A 13,655-nucleotide genomic window follows, 5' to 3' on the forward strand; every position below is an offset into this window, starting at 1 on the left:
TGGAATAACGGGCAGGCTGGACTTGTCTCTGCAGCATGTGAGACAGGAAAGCTTGGTCTCTGAGAAGCAGAGGTGGAGACAAGTGGGAAGTGTTCAAAGTATGAGGGGGTTGTTCTGAAAGTCCTTACTGATCGACTAACCACGTAAGTTACCGTCCAAACTTTTGAAGGTGAAATGGGCGCTGTTAATAATAAGGCCAGGACAACAGGCATCAACCAAGAGGTCCGGTCACCCGACAGAACGCTGATAAAACCATGCCCACGTTGCCACGAATCGACTTATTCACTGAAGTGAGCAAAAAGAGGCATGGGGAAGAAATAACCCATATTCCACTTTCTCTCAGTGATCCTTACAAGTAACAAAAGCGTAAATCATCTTGATAAGCAAATGATGTTTTTTAGCAGTCTTCCAAAATCTTTTTCAAAACCATATCACAGAGTAAGAAAATAAATTTAATTCGGGGAACTGAAATGACTGCCTGGAACCAGGTAACATTATTCACATTGTGTATTTATCTAAAACACTTGAAAACAAATCAGATGTTTCAGACTCCTACAAAGATGTGTTAATTAGCATATAATGATGTTGCTCCAGAATAAATGAGGGACATTGAAAGCAACTTTATCCTGATCTTCGCTCCTCATCCTTCCACTGTCTCGCATTATTGCTTGTTCCACCTCAATTGCTTTGCTTCCATTTTAGAAATCTTACAAGGGCAAGTTTCTCTCACTGTAAGAAGTCTATATAGAGAAGTTTAAACTGTAAAAGTGGAAACAGATTCTCATTCATTTTGAAAAATGCAAAGCTTCAAACATGGAAAGTTTCCAGGTTGCAATGAATCCTCACAGTCCAGCTCTCTTTGTTATTATGAACTCAGAGGTGAAACAGAGAAGAGGGATAACGGTCTAGGAGCCTAAAGAACAAAATACGTGATTGCTCGGGCAGGCTGAGAGGGGCAAACCATGTCAGACAGTGCAAGGGAAAACCCAGAAGAGGAAAAGTCTCACCAAGTCTTGTAAAAGCTGTGATAGAAAAATAATCCTATGGCCAATTCCATGGCCTGCAGGGGCATCCCTGTTGGTGTATTAATATATGCATTATGGCAGTGAGGGTACAGCTCAGTGGTTGAGTGCATGCTTACCACTGATTCAATCCCCAGTACCTCCCCTAAAAAACAAAAAGGCAAAATATATATTCATTATAATATGAGTGTAGACTATCTCTTAATCATCTATATTTATTCATTTTACAAAATTCTAGATTTATTATACTGGATGATGTTTCCAGGTCAGCATGTCTTCAAGAGTCACTGAAAAAATACTTTTTAGCGAGAATTACAGTTGTTGCAGATGCTGGGAATACAGTGGTGAAAAAGACATGGGCCTTACCCTTTAAACTGTTGTTTTGTTTTGTTTTTTTTTTTTTGCAGGGGGGAGGTAACTAGGTTTATTTATTCAGTTCTTCAGTGGAGGTACTGGAGATTGAACCCAGGACCTCGTACACGCTAAGCATGCACTCTACCGCTTGAGCTATACCCTCCTCCCCGGCCCCTACCCTCTTGAATCTAATGGGAAAACGACATTTGTTTTATCGGCATTCACATTACAATCAATGTTGCAGGAAAGCAGCTATTTTCTTCAAAGCTAAAAGTAATGGTTTAAAACCATAGGTGAGGAGCAACGGAATTAGTATTAACATAAGTTATGCACTAATAATTGTTTATTAGTTCTCTTATTTTTTTTTTTCTTTCAGCCTACTGGAAAGAGAAAGGCGAAGGGCAAAAAGAAAAAAAAAAGGAAGAATCCTACTGTATTTCTTCATTTTGGTTTCTATTTCATTAGTTGGCCTTTATTTTATTTTTGCTGCTGTAGGCTCTTTTCCATGTTTATACATTTATCTTTATATCATTTATGTCCTTATATTATTATAAATTATAATAGTTAATACTTTAACCCCTATTATTTTCACACAGAGTATGAAGAAAATGATTTTAAAAATCTAGGCCACATGGACTTATTCAAAGAAAGACCATGGTATTGTTGATCAGTTTAAATGTGGAGTTCAGGCAGGCAGAAATATTCTAGTCTCTCTATTCGGCAATCTCTCTGTAAACACCCAACAAGCTATTTAACATCAACATTAACACAAATACTTCTTTTCTTGTTTGTCTCCCTTGTGAAAAGCATACGCAATTTTATTAAATATTTATATGAGTGAAATTTCATAAGGTTTGGTGTTTTTGAAATATACGTAAACAAGGATTTTTTTTCCCCACCCTTTTAAAATAAGTAAAATATTTCTGTTTCCAAAGCTTTCCAAATACACACATCCTAACAAATTGGTTTGTGATGATATGAGACTAGGCAGTTTGCCCATAATTGAAGACATTTTGCCAACAAGTCACAGGCTGCCAAGAGAAGCAGCGACAGCACTCTGAATATGAGCGTATGATCCCTATGTAAATATCGAGGCTATCTGCCCTTCCCGAAGTGATGATTCAAGCCCGTATGACTGGCAGATACCTTAATTAATCACGGCGCCACGTGATGGCCATCCTTAAGGGTGGCTTATCTCGGCTCCGAGCTAATGTTCACTTCTACCCCATTCTTTGCTGTGACCCATTTCTTTTTGTCACGACCACATTGTTCAGAACTGAGGCACCAAGAAAACTTGAAATTATAACTCTTATCTTTTTTGTGGTCCGTCCCACAGGATTTATGTCAACACGGAATTATCACTTTTCACCAGCTGTTTTTAGCACTCATGGTGTGAATCTATGTATATATTTTCTCTCTCAAACTGAGATGGTATTACAACTTAAGAAAAATCAAAGTTCTTTAGAAATTCATAATTAAAGATCAAAAATAAGAATCCTTTAAATGACAAAGAAAAGGCAGGTTCTTCATACTGTGCATGGGGCTCATTCCTCCTGAAAAGAAGGAAGTAAATTGCTACTCCTTGGAAACACTTTTTCAGGCTATTAAGGAGTGATTTCTTATGTTAAAGTAGTAATTTATTGAATGAATTCCTGGTGGCCTGAGAGACTTAATGCACCTACTAACAGGAGCTCTTTGCTGCCTTCTCATGAATAGTTCTCGCCCATTACATAAAGTTCATAAGAGGCAGTAGTGAGCCCAGCACAGCTCTTAAGAGCAAAATCTTACTCTTTTTGGTGAGATTAATTATTGACTTTGGGGGCATGTTTTCTGACTTAACAACCGCAGGAAAAGGGTCCATGCTGTAACTCCATCCATTCATCTTTTCCCACCTCCACTTCCTCTGACAATATTTACAGCAGCACTTGTGGAGTCATCTCTGTAGCCTTTCACTGGAAACTGTCAATGTTTAAAACTCCTCCACTCGCCTCCATCCCTCTCCACTAACAGACTCTCCATCTAGTTGCCATGACGTTCTCCAGATCCTTGCACCACTAAGGATGGTTCTCAACCTTCTGCCTGCACTAACACACCTCCAGTAAGTAAGGGAGGCTCACTCTAGTGGCTGGGGCATTGGAGGTTGGGGGCAAAGTATATAGAGTAAATGGGATGGGCGCAGTGTTCAGAACACCCCCAAATATTTTTAATAGAACCGTACATTTATACATCCTTGATAACGTTAAGAACCACTGATTAGTCACATCTATTTTTACCAGCAGCTACTTTTGTGAAGTCAACGATTTTTCTCATGCTCCTTCTCTCCTTTCTGTCACACTTTCTAATAAGGTAGCTGATATTATATCTGCCAGAGATAACACACGAGTTACGTTTTGCCAGGCACTCAGAGCTAATCTAATTAGTGGCCTGAAACACTCTAACGATAAATATGCGTCCTCATTTACTTATTCTAAGAAGGTAGATTACATGAAGGAAATATGTATATAATTGTAAATCATATAATCATTTATCAGTGATGAGACACTGTGGAGAATCAGGGGAACAAACACTACCCAAAGCCGCATTCCCACACCGCCTGGCGTGCTCCCTGGACTTCATTAGCCAGTCACAAGGAGAAGGGGTGTGGGCCAGGAACTGGCCAGGGCCACAGCTGTGGGGCCGGAGCAGCCCTGGCTGGCCTGGAAAAGCAGGGGGAAGACTTGGGCCCTGGGCAGCTTCAGGCGAAGTGAGCACTGACTGGCACTGGCGCTGTGCACTGAGGCATCTTAGGAATATGAGCGGTGAAGAGTTAAAGAAGGAGTAGATCAAATTGCAGAGATTAAAGAATTCCTTATAGGGGGAGGGTATAGCTCAGTGGTAGAGCGCATGCTTAGCATGCACGGAGGTCCTGAGTTCAACCCCCAGTACCTCCATTAAAAAAATAATTTCCTTATAAATATAACATAATGTAAAGACAAATGATCTTTGAAAAATGTTTACAAACTCTCCATAATAATGCACAAAACACTTGGGGGGGTTGGGGAGGTTGTGTTTCAGTAATCATGGAAGTAATACATGCTCAGGGCTAATATTCATTAATAAAGGAAAAATCATAAAAATGCCTGTAATCATACCCATCAGAACGATAAGAACTGTCAACATACTGCCATTTGACCTTGCAGCATTTTTTCTTACATGGATAGACTATATAAATTTTTACTAAAATCATAAACTCTTTGAAGTATTTTAGAGTATTTTAAAGACTTTTTTTTAACTTGGAAATATAATCGAACATTTTTCTTTATCTGTATTTTAGAAACAGAAGAATATTCCAGAGACGTTATCTTTCATTTGTCAAAAAGAAAAGAAACTAGCTACTTTTCTAATAAATTTCTTCCAGGTAAATTGCCAATTTTTTGCAGTGTTTTTTTCCAATTCCACTTTTTGACATAATTATCAGGTAACTCATTCTAGAGCAACGGAATCCTTCCCTAAATTTCTCCTGCTCTTCATCTTACCAGCCTGTGTGCAGAATGGCAATAGGACTACTTTATGAGCAGTTTTTCATTTCGGTATAGGGCTGATGGTTCCCGCATAAAAATTACCTGCAACCTTCTGGATCTATCTTTCAAGTAGTTATGCATCTGATTTAATATGCTGGCCCAGGCATATTAAAGTCAGCTAAATATATGGATTGTATGTGTCAGCTTTTTCCCATAAATAATAATGTTGTACTTTCTCTCTCAAAACAATTGGCTGCCACAATGACAACTGATTGTAGGAAAAACAAAGAGGGTTTCTGGTGCTGGATCCTTAATAGGTTTTAAATAATAAAAATTAGAACGTGGTAAGCTCAAAGCACAGCAATTACATTTCCCTTGTTTAGAATATAATCCAAATTCTTGCACTAATTCCATGCTGTGTGTTTAAATTTTGGTTCACTGAGGCTTACTGATTAGACCAGATACATCTTGTAGTATTTCTTTCGATATCTAGCTAACTATGGTGTTGGGCTGAGCAACTATTCCCTCCAGAGCCCTGATGTGGCATCTGGAGAAACAGCTGCTCTGTTTCATGTTGGAGAAATATTCACATAATGAAATGTTTATGTTTGAAACTAGATATGGATTTTATACATCCTGTTTTTATGTAATGAAAGGGGTAGGTTATTTTAAGAAATCATTAAGTATTTTAATGTTTAGTCATATTTTCCTTTTGCATAACAAGATTTTCTCAGAAGCTGATGCCACCCAGATCCCAGCCCATCCCATACGCCTGAAGCAACTGTGTTTTCTAGCACCTGCAAAGACAATGACACCGCAGCTGCGCACCACGGCAGGCAGGCAGGCAGGCAGGCAGGCAGGCAGGCACCACGGACCCCCTTCTCACACAACCAGGTGCTGCTAACACTGGGCCTCTGGGCGCAGGGCTGATCCAATCGGAGCCTCCCCCACTGTTTAGGGCGCTGCACCTTAGAAACTCAAGGAGGCGTTTTCATAGTGTTTTCAAAATTAAAGCCGCACATTTGCAATACAAAGTGCAGAGAAAAGCCAAAACAATTATCGTGCTTGCTTCCTGCTTTTAATTTACTCGAAGGCGGTACCTCAAGCTCCTCTTGATTTTAGAGCCTCAGAACTGCTTGCTGCTTGTTCCGTCTGGAGATGAGAGCAGACCCACCTCTTTCCTAAGGCCGGAGACCAACTTCAGGAGCACAGCTGATTTGAATTGGGACTCTTTTTATGACCATATTTCTATTAGATCGACCCAAATAGAAAGGTCACCTTAGAGATACAGAGAATCTTAGACATAAAATGAGTTTTGGCAAAGCCAGCACTCAGACAGGACTCTCCCACCATCTCCTGAGCTTATTAACTTACCCGGGGCCACACCGGTCCTTTCCATCTCAAATTGAAAGTCATCCCTCCCTCTGCCTAAGGGTGATGTCTCTCCCTCCACCTGTTCTTGGACCCCATCCAGGAGCCCTGTCCCTGGATGATCTGCTTATCCTTTGCCCACATCGTATCTTCAGTCCCTCCCTGTGGACCCCTCAACTAGAGCCAACTCTAACCTACCTTCAGCACTAAATGAAACCAAATCCAAAAACCTCTCCACCCATCCCACCTCCCCCCACCACCGCCATAGCTATTCCAGCTCCCTCCCCTTTACAGCCAACTTTTTCTAAGAGGATGACCACCCTTGCTGTCCTCACTCTCTCACCTCTCGCCCATCCCTCAAAGCCGGATCGCCTGTTCTCACTGGCGCCTTGACCTTTCATGTTGTAGGAGTTAATCTAACAGGCACTTTTCAGTCCTTCCTTTCCTGGACCTTACTACAGCAGATGACACTGTCAAATGTTCTTTTTCTTGCAGTTGTCTCTCCTTTCATCTTTGGTGACTGTCTTTTCTTGGTTTTTCCTCCTACTTTGTTCAAAGCCCCTATTCTTCATCTACTTCATAAATACTGATGCTATAGCCATGTGCTGTCTCCCATCCTTTCCCTTTCTCACGCTACACACCGTGCAGTGCCACCTTCTCATTCCTGTGGCTTTAATTAGCATATGACCCCCAGACATTTATCTCCAGAAGAGATCATGCTCCAGCAGTGCAGACATATAGCCCACATCCAGCTGCACATCTCATCACAAAGACCTCGAACCCAACGTGTCCAAAATGGAGCTCCTCACCTCCCTGGTCTTGCTAACGGAGTCCTTCTCTCATGCACTCTTTATAAATGAATGACATCATTCATGGAGTCACCTGTCAGGTCATACGTGGCCCCTCCCTCTCTACCCCACATCCCTTGACAACCGGGAGGCAGTAAAGGGGAACCACACCACTTTTCAGGGTACATTTTTTTTGTCTACACAGAGCTACCTCTTGTCTCTTGCAATTCTTAACCTGAGGTAGCCTGTTTAGGAAAGAGAGGAAGAAGAAAACTAAAAATTTTCATTTTTAAAATCATACATTGGCTGCAAAAATGAATTCCAGTACTTTAAAAACTAGAAGAATTGAATGTAAGAATTTGCCATATATATGACTGTCAAGGAAATAGAATACAGAATTGGACATTTTTTATGAACATCTAGACCTACGCTGTCTAGTATGTTACTGCTAGCCACCGAAGACTATTTAAATTAAAGTTCATAAAATTAAATGTGCCTTCCTCCACAGCACGAGCCATAGTCCAGACACTCAGCAGTCACAGATGACTAGAAACCACCGTATTGAGCAGTGCAGAATAAAACACTTCCATCATTGCAGAAAGAGCTACTTGACAGGGTTGGTCCAGACAAATATAATTACAGAAATGAGAATGGTAAATGATACCAAGGGAGGTAGGATTTAATGAGAGGAAAAGGCCAATGGTGGATCTGCACTGACAATAGCTGCGCCTTTGGCCTTAATGGTATAGAGGTGGTGCTGACAGACAAGGAGGAGGAAGTTTCTGAGGATGCCCAGGGAAGGGCTGCCCGTAAATTCACAGGATGGTGGTACTCAGTAGAACTTGAAGGAGACTAGCCTTAATCTGGCATCCTCTGGTGCCTTCTCAGATTGCATCACTTCCCTCCTCAAATGCCTGAGACCTGAGCAGCAGTTGTCACTGCTGGGGTCCAGACACTCAGAAGAGCGGGTACAGTTTTTGAACGTACCAGTAATCTGCTCACAAGCATATTTAAAGCCATAGTTTGTGCATAATTGGTAATTTTATGCATTAGGCTCTTCCTATCATAACCAGATTATCATGGATTTGCATTCTAATATGCCTTCTTGAGTAAATGAGAAAGTAGTAGCCAAGACTAAAAGATGCACATCAATATTTCTCTAGAAATACACTCTCCATGATGGCAAAATTATGTCTAGTTCCTCCTAGCACTTAGAACAGTACCTGGCAGGAGTAAGGGTTCAATATATATTTGTAAGATTAAAAAAAAAAAAAGGTTTCTTTTGTATAGTACAGGGAACTATGCTCAATATCTTATAATAAACTTAAGTGAGAAAAAATATGAAAACAAATATATATATGTATATGCAAGACTGGGACACTGTGCTGTACACCAGAAATGGATACATTGTAATTGACTGTACTTTAATTATATATATATATATATATATTTATATGTATTTTGGCATGAAAATACTTTGGGCTGTGAATGCTGTAGGCCATATACCCAAGAAAGAACAGCTTGAAAATATCCAGCCTATAAAATAAAATATGTCCGCTTAATATAACATTTAACAAACTGAGACCTGCTTCCAAGCTATGACAGACATATCTGTCTTTCCTCTTATTCACTTACTAGTCCAAGGCATCCTAGGCTCCAGAGCCACTGGCCAACATCCTTCTCTCCACAAACACCACACATATTCGAGCCTCTAGGTCTTTGCTCGTGCGGCTCCCCCATCTGGGAGGCCTCACCTCCCGCACTCCACTTGCACCCCCTCAGTAAACAAAACCCCTTCCTACCCACCTTTTAAGACTGTTCATCTAAACTACACGCATCTTCTCTTTACTTGCCCAGCATGCACTGGGAGTTTAGTCAGCACTGGTGCCATTTTGTTTTGATAGAGTTTAAATCCTCTGTGCATCCGCCTCCTCCTACACACAGTAAATCCTTTGTTCGTTCCTCCTTGCGTTCCATCAGAGCCCAATGCAGTACCTGCTGGGCGTATTGCTCAATACATTCTTCTCAAACAAGGTCATTTAGGAATTTGTTGGGCCTTGGTTCATCACACACTCTTAACCACACAGTTGCCAAGTATGGAAATGAATTCTGATGACAGTTGCTAACATTTAATGGGCACTTACTATGTGCCTAGCACTACACAAATGGCTCATATGATCCTGAGAAAGGTGAGGTAACTCGCCCGAAGCCACATGGATTTAGGCAGCTGAAAGCAATTCAAACCCACGTCTAACTCTTTCCTTTCCACCAACGTCTGCTTTCTTTTCTTTGCACTGCGTTTTATCATCTGTAATAAATGTGGATCAGGTTTTTTTCACTTTGAAGATATTACTCTTGATGTTGTCTATAACATATGAATAATTACTACTCACAAAAAACTTTCGACCTGTGCCATATGTTTTTTTCCTATGGACATTAAATCTCACATGCTTGGAACCATTTTTAACTACAGAATCTGGACTATAACCAATTAATATTTATCATGTCTGCTATAACCAACTTTACCATCAAGGGGGAAATTATGCTTAATTTTTTTCTGTAACTAGATAATGCCTCAGAATCATTTTTGTATCACGAAAAGAATGAACTCATCCTTTATTGTGAAGACACATTTATTCTCATACAGTTTTTTAAAGAATTGCTGTGAATTAAAAGCTCCCTCAGTATCTCCAAGGTGGGCAGAAAGTGCATTGCTCAGCGCAGATTACCCGCCTAACTTAAGGGCACTCTTTGGGGAGATGAGGATAAAAATGAGAATAGCATTTTAGTTGCTCAACTAAGCACCAGAGTTTCAAAATGATTAAACCTTAAGCAACTATTAATTAGAGTCCAAAAATCTAAAGGCAAGATTCAAAAACCTTACAAAGCAAAGAGACAATAAACTTCTGATGGGCGGTAAACTTAACGCATAGCACTTTCTTGTCCTTCCTTATTCTTCCAGTTGTATGTAACTCCACAAAGTGGGCTTTGTAAATGTGTTCCAACATCCCCCCACTGGATGACAAAGCCGGGCTTTGCCTTATTCCTAACGTTGCATTTAACTGATCTACTATTTTGATAGATTGGACTTTATAAATAGTTTATTCAATGTTAGAATACAGCCCTCATCTGTTTATTCTTTTCCAATTATTGGTTGAGATAACACTGTGGTTTGTGTTATAAAAACACTGAACACTATATTCAGTGGCTACATGGTTTTTCTTTAACTCATTCATCAAAATCACATACAACCTGGATGTTTTCCTTACTAAAAATGGCTACTTTGGTTTGTATCAATGATGTCTCTGGAGTTTTTACATCTAAGTAGAGATTTAATTTTTCATTCAAAAATCACTTTTTTGCCAACCCGTTCCTCACACCTCCAAAATCTAGGAAATGGGCCAAGATTTTCAGAAAATATATTTGCTTATTCTTTGAATGTACTTGGAAGAAGATTAAAGCATAGAAAAATAAAAGCAGATGAATAGAACTTGTGGGCTAAAAGAGACATATTTGATTCGTTCTGTTGTCAGTTTCAAGAAAGAGAAAGAGAAAAAGAAGGAAAGAAGACAGTCTTGAGAATTTGAGGCGATGATTTTAATATTCCTTTAAATTATGCCTTAATCAATTACATCTATCAAATTCTTGAATTTGTCTTAACATATATATAAATACTACTCTGTTTTGTATTTGGTGAGGGCAATGAAACAATTTTCTAAAGGGAATATTTCTAATGCTAACACTGGGATTTTATCAGATGAGAGAACTATTGAAGGTTACAGTTTGCTATGTATCTAACTGAATGATTATTGGCTCACTAAAAGTACAGAAGATATTAGGCTTTCTCATTCAAAGGTCCACTAAAAAATTATTTGGTCACTAAATACCTTCAGTTTAGGCAGCATGGAGAATATTCAGAAACATTTGGAAATGTTTGGACCTTGGTAGGAAGTTGCCTCCTGAGTTTTCTTAAAAAAAAATAAATAAAGATTATCAATCACTTAAGACAAAATAGGAAGAATCAATTTGTGTAACAGAAAATGATTTGGGGGAGGGGTTAAAAATTCCAAAATGTTCATTTTCCTCTCAAAATGTATAAGGTGATTTCAAATGGAAAATTGTCATGCCTTAGGGCATGGAGGAGAAAAGCAATTAAAAACCAGTGTAATAAAATTAGTTTCCACTTCAAGCATCTGATATATGCAGTATATTTTCAGGATGTGGCTAGTACTCACAAGTATACCGTTTATAAATCTAAGAACACCTAGAATGAAAAAGGTGAAATGAATTTCCTAAGGAATTTAAAAAGTCTACGAACCTTAGTTTCCTCACCTGTAAAATGGAGCAGTAACAGCACGGATTAAATGGAATTTGTATATAGCTTGCTCTGACCTATGAAATCACTTGGTATTTTTTCACCAAGGCATTTTTTCACCTGTAGTAGGGAGTCTGGTCTTTCTCTCTGGTCCCAAGGCCCTACCCTCTTTCTCCATGTCACAGATACTCTGAGCACAAGGAAAGAGAGCCTAAGAGCTCCCGGAGACATTCAGAAACTTTTAACAAGGCTCTAGTATTTGAAGGCCAAACAGCAAATTATGAGTTGCCACTTGGAATTCTAATTACAATATAGAGTCTTTCTTACTCCAAAGCATTAGTGAGAACAAACTCCTGCTTCCAACAGCGGGCAGGGGCACTGGTGCTACGATGGTTGACTCTGTAATGGGGCGACATTATTACGGTAATCCAAATAAAAATTATTATTATTCCATGGGGCAAGATGCTAAATTCTATAAAATAATATTTAAATCATTATTTAAAGACTCTCCACGAGCCAGGGATCCCAATGAAATACAGAATAACAGATAACCAAACATTACCAATATGTATTAAGTTGACTATGGGGTAAATCACGTCAGAGAGCCACTGGAGAGTAATATGTGGTCTTTATTTGAATTCTACAGACTCAACTACAAAAAATTTTTTTAAATTCTTATTGCGTCTAAGGTAGTTACAGACAAAATTACTAAAGCGTAATTAGAGGGACAGAAAGTAAAATGAGAAGAGTGGTCAAAATTTCCTCGTAACTTGACATGCAAGCATATCTCACGGATTTGAATGCACACATTTGTGGAGAACGATGGAAGGGAACTGCAGCCGACTTTGATGCAGGTGCCACTGAGGTGCACACGTGCAAACGCAGATGCCATTCCTGATGGCACAGCTGCATAGCCCAAGTCCACATTTCAGCTAAAGAACCACTTAATGACCCTGTGAAGAAAGGATGAGACACTGTCTGGAAACCTTCTGCAGACAGCTTCGGGTGAGATCAAGAGAGCCTCCGCATCTAAAGTCATAGAAGGGTTTGGATGAAATCCAGAGATGACAGAGGCACTCAGACCGCATTCACAGCACTCCTGCCGGCCATATGACGACACTGGGAGGACGCACCTGAGTCCAAAAGTGACTCAGAGGAGTCTGTCTGAAAAACATTGAAGAATTACCTCACGCTGACTTAGCTTTACTTTTATGATGTACGTCTGAGATATAAATCATAAACCTCCATGTGCAAGTAAGTCTAAGATAACTCTGTCAATAAGTTATAAATAAAAATCTTAATTGAAAAGCTGTATCATGTAATAGTTGAACATTTCTTCTTTCTCAGTGGCACTTACTTGTGTCTCACTCTCTGTGGCACCCTAGACTTGCAATACAGTTCACACCTTCTCCCCATCTCCTGACTCCTCGAGCACTGCCTCTTTTACGATAAACCCTATACTCATCCATCTGCCCTCTCCTGCTTCTTAATTTATGGCCCTTATGTTTGGTCTCATAATAATTTGGCCTCATAAAACATAAATAAAGGTCAAGAGGACAGGCTTAAAGTTACACTCTTGAGATTCAGATTCCAGCCTTCCTAGTTACTGACTGAATGGCCTTGGGTAAATTATCTATTAGTCCTTATTTCAGTTTCCTTAGCTGTCGAATTCAAATAAAGACCACATCTACCTCATGGGGTTGTGAGGAAGATTAAATGAGAACAAACACTTAGAATGCTTTGAACTGTCTGGGGCATCATATTAAATTTCCTTTTAAGTGTTGGTAACTACATGCTTAAATGTTGTCTGTAATCAACCCGAGAAATGCAAGAATGCTTTTTTCTAACATATTTTGAAACAATTTTATTTTATTTGTTTTTAATTATTTTATTTTTTATTTTATTATTTTTTGGGGGGGAGTGATTAGGTTTACTTCTTGAAAACAATATTAGGTCATGAGTCACAAAACTTCCTTCTATATCCCACCCCTCCACTTCCTACCTGCCGACACTGCCTACCTGATCTCTAGTAAGGATTCTCGTTCCTTCAACACAAGACGCTCTATCGGTTATGTTTCAGGCTAGTTTGTTCAATTTCCACAAGACCTCTTTGAGGGGGTTTTATTAACCTCACTTTTCAGATGGCAAAACAGACCAGAAAGAGTTCAGGAACCTGCTTAAGGTCACTCGGCCAGGAGGAGGGAACTGGGATTTGCATCCAGGTTTTTGTGATTCCAAAGCCTTCATGTTCTTCCCTTCCTTGCACATAATCCATACATATCAGCAGAACAAAAGAAAGGCAAGG

This window comes from Camelus bactrianus, chromosome 8, assembly GCF_048773025.1.
Source record: "Camelus bactrianus isolate YW-2024 breed Bactrian camel chromosome 8, ASM4877302v1, whole genome shotgun sequence".
Classification (NCBI taxonomy): Eukaryota; Metazoa; Chordata; class Mammalia; order Artiodactyla; family Camelidae; genus Camelus; species Camelus bactrianus.